Consider the following 9,005-nt stretch of genomic DNA (forward strand, 5'->3'; position numbering starts at 1 on the left):
TGTTTTAATACTATTTTATCTTCTGTTGTAATCCACCAGTGTCCATATCCTTTTGTTACAGACACTTAACTGTGTACACTTCACGAGTCCAGTGGAAGTTAAAATATAGTCACAGCAAAGTATTCAAAACTGCTTTACAGGAATGCACACTAGTCATGCAAAGCCAAACTAATGATTGTTTAACTTGATCATAATAGCAGTGTAAGCTGTTTTCCTCCATGGAAACCTCCATACTCAGCACTCATATCCTCATTGTTAAATGTGCACACAGTTGATTTCTGATTGTTGTAAAAATAATTATTAACGCAATAATGTATTTTTGGTTTATTTTACACAAACATATAGTAGCCTGAGTATTCCAACTTATTTCACATAAATGAACTTTAGTCCTGCAGAGCCAGGCTATTTAAAACTGATAAAACAAGAAGGTAAGCTACTTTCATCTGTGGACATCCACAGATCCACTCAGCAGTTATAGCTACTTTGCCATGTACACCTCATCTGACTGTGGTAAAAAATGCTTTTCAGTCTCTTAGAGCAAGAATTAGGACAAAGCCAAAAATAATGAGGGACAAATGCCCAGAATTAGGATAGATTTTAAATATTGCTGTTGATTACTTAAGGTATTGTTTTTGCATTTTTAATTTCTCCAAGTCGTTTTACATTGGAATGGATTTTCTGATGAACATAAAGTCTAAAATTCAAATTGTTGTCATTTGGTGATGGCAATCCTCAACAAATTGCCAGAGAACTGCAATGTTACGAGGAATAGATGAAAGTGTGACAAAGTCAGTATGTTTAGCAAGATCAGGGAGAGTTTCAGTTTGGCTTCACACAAACCTTTTCCAAAATGTATTTCATTACCAAAATGTCAGCTGAACAAATGACAAGAGGGTAAGTTGCTTTCATTCACAACCAGACTCTTTCCCCATTTAGTCACTGCAGTACTCAAGTGTTTTGGCAGAAAACCTAAACTTTTATGCGGAACAAACAAAATATGAGGCAAGGTCAGGGACATTGTGCAGAATCATGAACACTTTTAAACTGGTTTCATACAAACAGGACCCAAAGAATAAATATTCCAATTTATTTCATATCAATGCATAATAGTTCTGTGCCACCAGACTGTAAGCTGGGCAAACATCAAGAGGGTAATCCTTCATGATTGCAATTCTCGATATTTTGTCAGAATTGCAATTCTTGATGTTTTTTCAGAAAGCCACAGGTTTTATAAGGATAGACCCAATATATGAGGAAAAGTAATGGACATTGTGCAAAATCATGAACAGTTTCAGTTTGGTGTTACGCAAACCACATGAAGAGAATAAATATCCCAGTTTATTAAACACAGATGCACACTAGTTCTGTAATGTCAGACTGTAAGCTGGGCAAACACAATGAGGGTAAGTTGTAGACCAAAACTACTAGGCAATGATGAAGACATTTTACAAAATCAGGGACAGTCTCAGATGTTTTTCATGTACAGACTGACCAGAAAAAATATTCCAATGTATTTTATAGAAATGCACACTAGCCCTTAATGTCAGCATTAAACAGAGCAAACAGAGGGAATGTTTCATTTAGTTGCCTGACAATGTAGTTAAAAAGGATTACATACCCTGCTTATTTCCCACAAATAAATGCACAGTAGCCCTTTAAACTTTAAAGTGATGAGGACAAGTTATTTTCATCTGCAGCACAGCTACCCACCAAAAGCAAAGAGAATAAATAGTCTAATTTATTGCAGACAAGTGCACACTAGCTTTTAATGTGAGGTGCCATACCTTAAATGGAGCAAATGAAGAAGGCAATTTACTTTCATCCATAGCTCTGCTGACAACCCTCCCAAAAAAGCATACAGTAAGTACTCCAGTTTATTTTTACAAATGCACACTTGCCCTAAGTAGCAGACTTTAAACTGAGCAAATAAAATAGTCAAGCTGCTTTCATCTGCAGTATAAGTAGCTGTCCCACCAATATCTTGATTCCTACCAGTATTAAAAGTATACCTTCAAATCAGCAATCTAATAACACCCACCACTAACCAGATGTGCTTTTTAATGTAAGTGCCAGCTTTTTGTTTACTGAAGTCCTGACCAATCATGAGATGACAATGACAGAAAGGCACAACAATTTAAAAAGGGTTAATGATGATGCGTGTGTTTGTAAGTAAAAAAAAATATTTCTTCACTTACAAGAATAAATAAAAAGCACACTAGTGGAATATTTTAACCAGCTTGTGCCAAGAACGTGTAAGTGACAATGTATATAAAGGTAAATACTTATGCAAAGTGCATTGTTTAGCTTTTTTTTGAAGATCTGTCACTTGTTATGATCAGAGTACAAGCTAACTAAAATGAGTTACCTTTTGTGCCAAAATGAAAGTTTTAAAGTAAAAGTTGTTTTTTTGGCCTTGACTTTGGTCCCTGTGGAGCTGTGGATCTCCCAAATCACCCATTATAATCTTCACTGCCTTCTCTCATGTGTGATTTAAGAAGAAACTAGTACCCCCTCCCCAATAAAAAAACAGATACAGGGAGAAAATACAGTTCCACAGAGAAGGAACTCTAGCTGGAATTGAAGTGGAGAACCAAGTGATGTGAGGCAGCTGTGCTAACTGCTTCACAACCATGCCATCACCTCCCTTTTGGTGGTATTTTAGCACTTTCACTCCTAGGTAATGGTAAGTAAACAAATATGCGTATTCTGTTAAGCTGACATAATTATTAGTTATTTGTATATGACTGATAAAAATAATTAAACTGGAGTTAGAGGGATGATGATGTTGGTCATTAAATTAAAATGTCCTCTCACATTTTTTATTTAGTTGCTGTTAAATGGTTATTTCCTGTTAGTTAACTCTTTGCTTGAATATGGAATGTTCAGACATTGAAGTGAAGAACTGAATACTAATTTTTTTCAAGACTGCACATTGTTCCCTGTATTCATGGCACGCAAGTTATATTTTCTTGCTTTGAATGTTCTTGTCACTGAAACTGATATTGTATGTTTTAAGGTATGCCAGGAGAATGATAACTTTTTTGTTTTTCTATTGTGCCAGTATCATTTCATGCAAGAGAACATTTATGTTTTACACTGTTTAAAAAAATAATGGATAAGTTATCTTGGATATACTGTTTACCTGCTTTTCTTTGATTTGTAGAAGTTTGTTTAAAGGATTCTGTCCATTTGTCAGTATGTCTATTTGTGAGGAGATAAAATACTCGAGATGTATTTCATGACAATATCTGCTTTCAGTGTAGGTTGCTGCACTTGTTTCTCCTTCACTTTCTTCTTGAGGATACTAATTTGATATTGCACTTTTGTTAAAGACATGGTGGCTGAATAAGTTTTAATTATGGTGGTGGGTTCTAGTCAATGGATTAACATTTACCTGTGTCTCTGAGGGAAATCAAAGATATTTGTTTTATTTGATTTTTCCCAGTGTCTTCAAAGAAAGTTAGTGTTTCTTGTCCTCATAATCTGTCAGATCTTATAACAGCAGTGATGTCAAAGAATCATTGGAAGTTCAAGGTTGCTAAGTCTTGTGACCATTATGCTTTGCTAGTCTGCACTCTAGATTGAACTTCTTTTCTTGTGGAAGTCCAAGCCACTCTTGTCCAGGTTGAGTTTGTGAATACCCTACCAATTATCCACGTCCTGTTTGAAGGAAGGTGGTATATCAAACTGCTTTATCTGCAGTTAGAGTGAGTAAGGAATCTCTGTCTCCACCTTGTTTATTGATCTGCTGAAGCAAATTTAGATCCCTTGTTCTAATATCTGTGAAACTGTTTGTTTTATGTAGGTATAATAGATCCTGGACTACGTGATCCTTGATAACTCAGCAGGCAAGGCATATACCCCCCTCTGAGGAGCCTATAAGGCATAGAAAAGAGGGTCCATGGTTCTGTTTCTAGTAGCTTAGGGATTTTAATCCTGTGATTCATCCTCTTTAAGAACATCTGGAGTCTTGCCATCTGATTGATTTGTCTTATTAGGTAAATCAAAAGAAAAAACAGGGTGAACAAACAAAATCTTGGATTCTCTGCTGTCTTTAGACATTTGAAGGTAGAGCTGTTTGTCTATTGGCGTTCACCCCATTTTTTTTCTTTTTTGTGGTTACTTGGATAGTGGGGTTAGTTCTCCTTCGCAAGGGTTTTAGTACCTGTGAGGTATATCCTAAAGGGGTGTTGTATTCTGTAATTGGTCTAGTCACTGTTGAATACTGCATACAGGGGGACAGTAACCTCATCAGGTAAGCCAAATAGAAGGATTTCCTGACAACTGCTGCTACATGACAGTCAAAGGAGAGGAAATTCTTAACCTATGTTCCCAGGTATGTAACTACATTTTCCCTTTGAAGTTTGGTATTGTCAGCACTATTTGCTGGGGGATGTTTTGTCTGCCAAATGGAATAGTGTGGCACTTTTTAACATTTAATTTGTTTGTTTTCAATATAGCAGGTGTGTGTATAAATGTAAGAGCTGCTGTAGGGCTTCTGTGTCAGAGAGGGATTTGACAGTGACTCCTGGTTTGCAGTCATCCACTAACTTGGTTAGCCATAGGTCTTTGTTTTTAGTTTGTAGGTTTGAGATGTATATACTGAACAGAAGCAGTCCCAACTCTGAGACCCGCAGGGCACCAATGATCACCTTTATGTTTTCTGATGCTTCCCCTGGCCAGATGCACCATGTTTGTTTTGTAGAAATTCTGCCGTGGCATATTTGGTACTGTTTATTAACTGCTATCTGGTCTCATGGAGGAAGTGCCCTTAGTATGGGACAACACTTTCAGCACATGTTCTTTAGTGATGATGGGGGGGGGTTGAGAGCTATGGGAATCACAGTACTTTAGGTCCTCTCAGGAGTGAAAATTGCACTAATTTTTTTTCAGTACATCATATTTAATGATAATGGGAGGTTTGAATGCTACAGGGATCATAGAGCTTTGAATAGTCATCTCAGGAGTGAAATTGCCACTTAATTTATTTGTTAGGGCATTTTCCACCAGGTCTGGGTAGAGTTTGTCCTTTAATACTAGTTTTGTACATTGAGTGTTGTTTCTTAGTTTTCTAACATAACTAATAAAGGACTGATAATTGTTCTTGGCCAAAGATTCCAACCTGAGTTCATGGGCTGCCTTGGCTGAGCTAATAATCTTTTTAAAATTCTTTGTCAAATTTGTAATATTTTCTTTGACTTGGGGGCCTTTAGATCTGCTGTATACTTTGCTTTTCCCCCTTTTATTGTAGATGTTATTTATGCTGGTAGACCACCAGGATGGTTTGCTTTTAAATTTCACTTTATTCTTGTCTAGGTGGGACTGACAATTTGTATTTATTTATGTGTGTATAAACTTCATATTCAGTCCGTTGAGACAATGTCTGTGCTGATTTAATTGAATTTGAAGACTTCATTGTAGAATTTGTGGAGATTTGTGCCCTTGAAGACTTTGAATTCTGATATATTGGTTTCAGTATTTTGGGAAATGGGTTAGTAACTTATGATCAGAGAAGGTGTTACTACTGGAATTTTGCATAACACTACATTTATAAGCACCAGGTCAAGAATATTTTGTCCCCTTTCGCTAATAACAATCTGGTCCATCAAACTTTTAGTTAGGTCTAAAAACTTATGTGAATATCCTGAGTTGGTGGTGCAGGTACTCCATTCAGTTGGTGGGTAGTTAAGTCTCCCAAAATTATGTAGTTTGTTATTTATGGGGAGTTAATTCATGACATTTAACGAATCTTGACATGAACGCCTGGGGCCATGGGAGGTGCTGTAGGTCAATAAATTGACAATTAATTTTGTTTAGTGTGATTTGGAATTGTTTAAGTTCAGTTTGTTCTCTTAGATTCTGTTTAGCATTGAAATGTTCTCTGACATTTATGGGTACGCCACCACATCTGCCATTGGGTTTGAAAGGATAGCAGGCATTAAACTTAGCTGCAGAGGCAATACTTTATGGTCAAATGTTTTATTGTTTACATATATAGATTCATAGGTAAGTACTAGACTAGCTGCACTTGCAGGCCATTTTAAGCTTGGCCGTTTCCGATATTTATGCTCAAAATAACCTATCCCATTTGTTTATAGATTGGCCTTACCCATCCCATGGTTGATAATTGTATATTACCCCTAATGAAAATAGTTAGGACCATACCATAGATGCTTTTAGTGGACCCATGCATGGGATAAAGCATTTAGGAGCTGCCTCTGTCCATTAGTAGTACAGGGGGCAGTCCTGGGGTAAATTTTCTGTTTCCCATCCGTAGATGTAAGTTTCACTTGGTAATGAACAGGGATGAACTTTGTTTTATGTGGATGGGTAGTCGTTTTCAAAGCAGTGGTATCCTCTGCAAAGTATACCTCTTCCTCTAAACCATTCTGTTGATGTTGTAGAAGCTTAGATCCCTAGACCAAGTATTTTTGATGTCATTTTACTTGCCGATGTGCAGTAAATCCATCAGTAATGGGTTGGAGGATACCTTGTATGCCAGACACAGGTCACCAATCTGTAGGATACTGAGTATCGTGGCAGGACTTTGAGTTGGTCCATGTAGGACATGTGGTTTAGGCCTTGTACCCTTTTGGTAAGGTATCTCTGTAGGTGTCTTAATTATTGCATATGTATGGACAGATACATGCCAAAGGGAGCATTATATTCAATAACTAACCTCATGAGGGCTGAGTAAAAGGGGACAATAGCATTCCTAGAGCGACACATCCCTTTATTTATAAGTTGTGCAGTATAAAACTTTCTTACAACAATAGCTACACATTGGTCAAAAGTTATAATATATGGATGCTTCCAAATTCAAGATTGCCTCAAGGTCAGACAACGTATTGTTTAGACTTCTGGCATTTAGCAGAGCTACCCTAATTTGATCCAGTTTTGATGTTGATACATTTGCCATGTTGCAAAGTTCATTAACTGAACATTGCCTAAAAAATGCACTTTTGGGTGAAAAAGGCTTTAGCCATTATGCAGAAACCTTTTAAATGAGAGGAACAGACCATCCTTTGTGAAGTAATTAGAACAGTTAATCATTTTGTTCCATGCTGGCACATTCTGGATCTCCACAGAATGATGCCAGTTATTTAGCCAGATGTCGAAGCCAATCATCTTTCCTTTGTACCTGTGCATCATTCATAGTGAAGGAGAATTCCAATCAGTGTCAGGGTCTTGCCTGCATTTATGACATTGCATGAGGAGCAAAGACATGTCTCTTTACATCTCGCACTTTTTTTTTTTTTTGCCCCAAGTTACTCGCCCTACATGTCATACTTGTATTTGTTTGGTGCAAAGGTTCTAAGAGCCCATTGGATGTCTAAGATCCTGGCACCTGAATGATGAGACTTTGTCACCCTACCTTTATCCAGTCTAGTGAGTAGAGAATCTGTCACCAATCACTAAAACATTTTTTTTTTTATTGAGTGGTCTGCTGTACAGAAATTGAGACCCTTTCTCTCATGATAAACCTTTGTTAAAGTTGAGACACTACTTGCTGTGATGTTTGATATTGTGTAGTCCTTATGGGTCTAGATGCTTTTGGTAAGGATTTCTCTACAGTGTCATTATATGGCATTACAGTATGCGTCATTGTTGGGTGTATAGCATGTGATGTGTTAATGCAGTGCTGACAGTCTGTATTTTTGTGAGAGTGAGGCCCACATATCTCTCAAATATTTGCACCACTCAAAAAGTTATTTATGTTTTAGTAAGAGTTAATTACCTGTGTGCATAAGGCAGTTGCTACACTGCTTTAGGATACCTAATACTGTGAGGCTGGCAACAGAAGGGAAACAAGTAGGCTTACCTTCCATATTCTGCAGTGTGAATTAAAACTAGATTCGTTTACAGAGAGTTGGAAAGTTCAAATAAGAGAGATTTGTAGTCTGTCGAGATTATTGATTAAGGTAGGGGACTGCTGCAAGCTAACTTTTAAGGTGCTATGTTTATGGCTGCACACATTATGCAACTATGACTAGCTTGCTGCAAATCTGTATAGCATGAGTCTAATTACTGATCAGATTTGGGTTTTACTAGGTAAAGTTGCAACTGAAAGTGTCCTCTTCTGTAGAGGGCATGTTGCAGACCCACTGTACTAACTAAGCACAACTCTGCACATTGTAAAATAAAAGTGCTATTTTTTCCCCACATAACAGAGTTTCATTACTTGTGACCTTGTAATGAATTATACAAATGACATTGTCCATAAAGCTTCAGATAGTGTTTTTATCTTGTGTTCTAAAGATAATAATTTGCTAATGGGTCCTTTTAAGTGGAGCCATTTTCTTGTAGTACTGTTGTGAAGAAGCTTTTGTTTTCTGTTTTCATTCTGCTACAGAATTTTCTGTATAGCAGACTTTTTTATTTAGTAGTAGTTTTTTTGCAGCACTCATAATTGTGAATGGTGACTGCAAGCCACAGAGGTGTATCTGGTCATTTTCTTGTTATGGTAACAATCGCAGTAATAGCAAGTTGAGGAAGGTAGTTCAAAGTTCCCTGTACCAGTCAACACTGTCTTGATCCTGTAGGAGTCTCCAGTCATTTTTAAGGAATATTGGAGATAAATACTTTCATGTATTTGGTTTTCTTTGTGGCCTACTTATAGTAGGCCTTGTGTGATGCATCTTACTTTGGTAGCACCCAGGGTGACATACTAACTAGGTACTCATACCTCCTTAACTGATTCATTACAGCCTAAAGGAGCAGTGGGAGCAATGGCTGTACTCCATAATCCTTCTGATTGCTGATCTCAACTGCTGCCCAGTTAAAGAACCTAATAGTGGTAAAGTTAAGAAAGGTTCCCAACTAGAAAACACTGGGTCCAGAATATTATACCTAACTTTTGGTTAAAGGTATTAATATCCTTGCAAAGTGATTTAGCTTGGAGTAAAAACTATTATGTACACCTTGAAGTGATACCAGACTGGCTAACAGTGTAAAAAAACAATACTTTTAAGTCAACCTTCAAATCACCTAAAGAACTACTGACC

Source organism: Protopterus annectens, chromosome 1.part0, assembly GCF_019279795.1.
Source record: "Protopterus annectens isolate FY-2018-M chromosome 1.part0, PAN1.0, whole genome shotgun sequence".
In the NCBI taxonomy this organism is placed as follows: Eukaryota; Metazoa; Chordata; order Ceratodontiformes; family Protopteridae; genus Protopterus; species Protopterus annectens.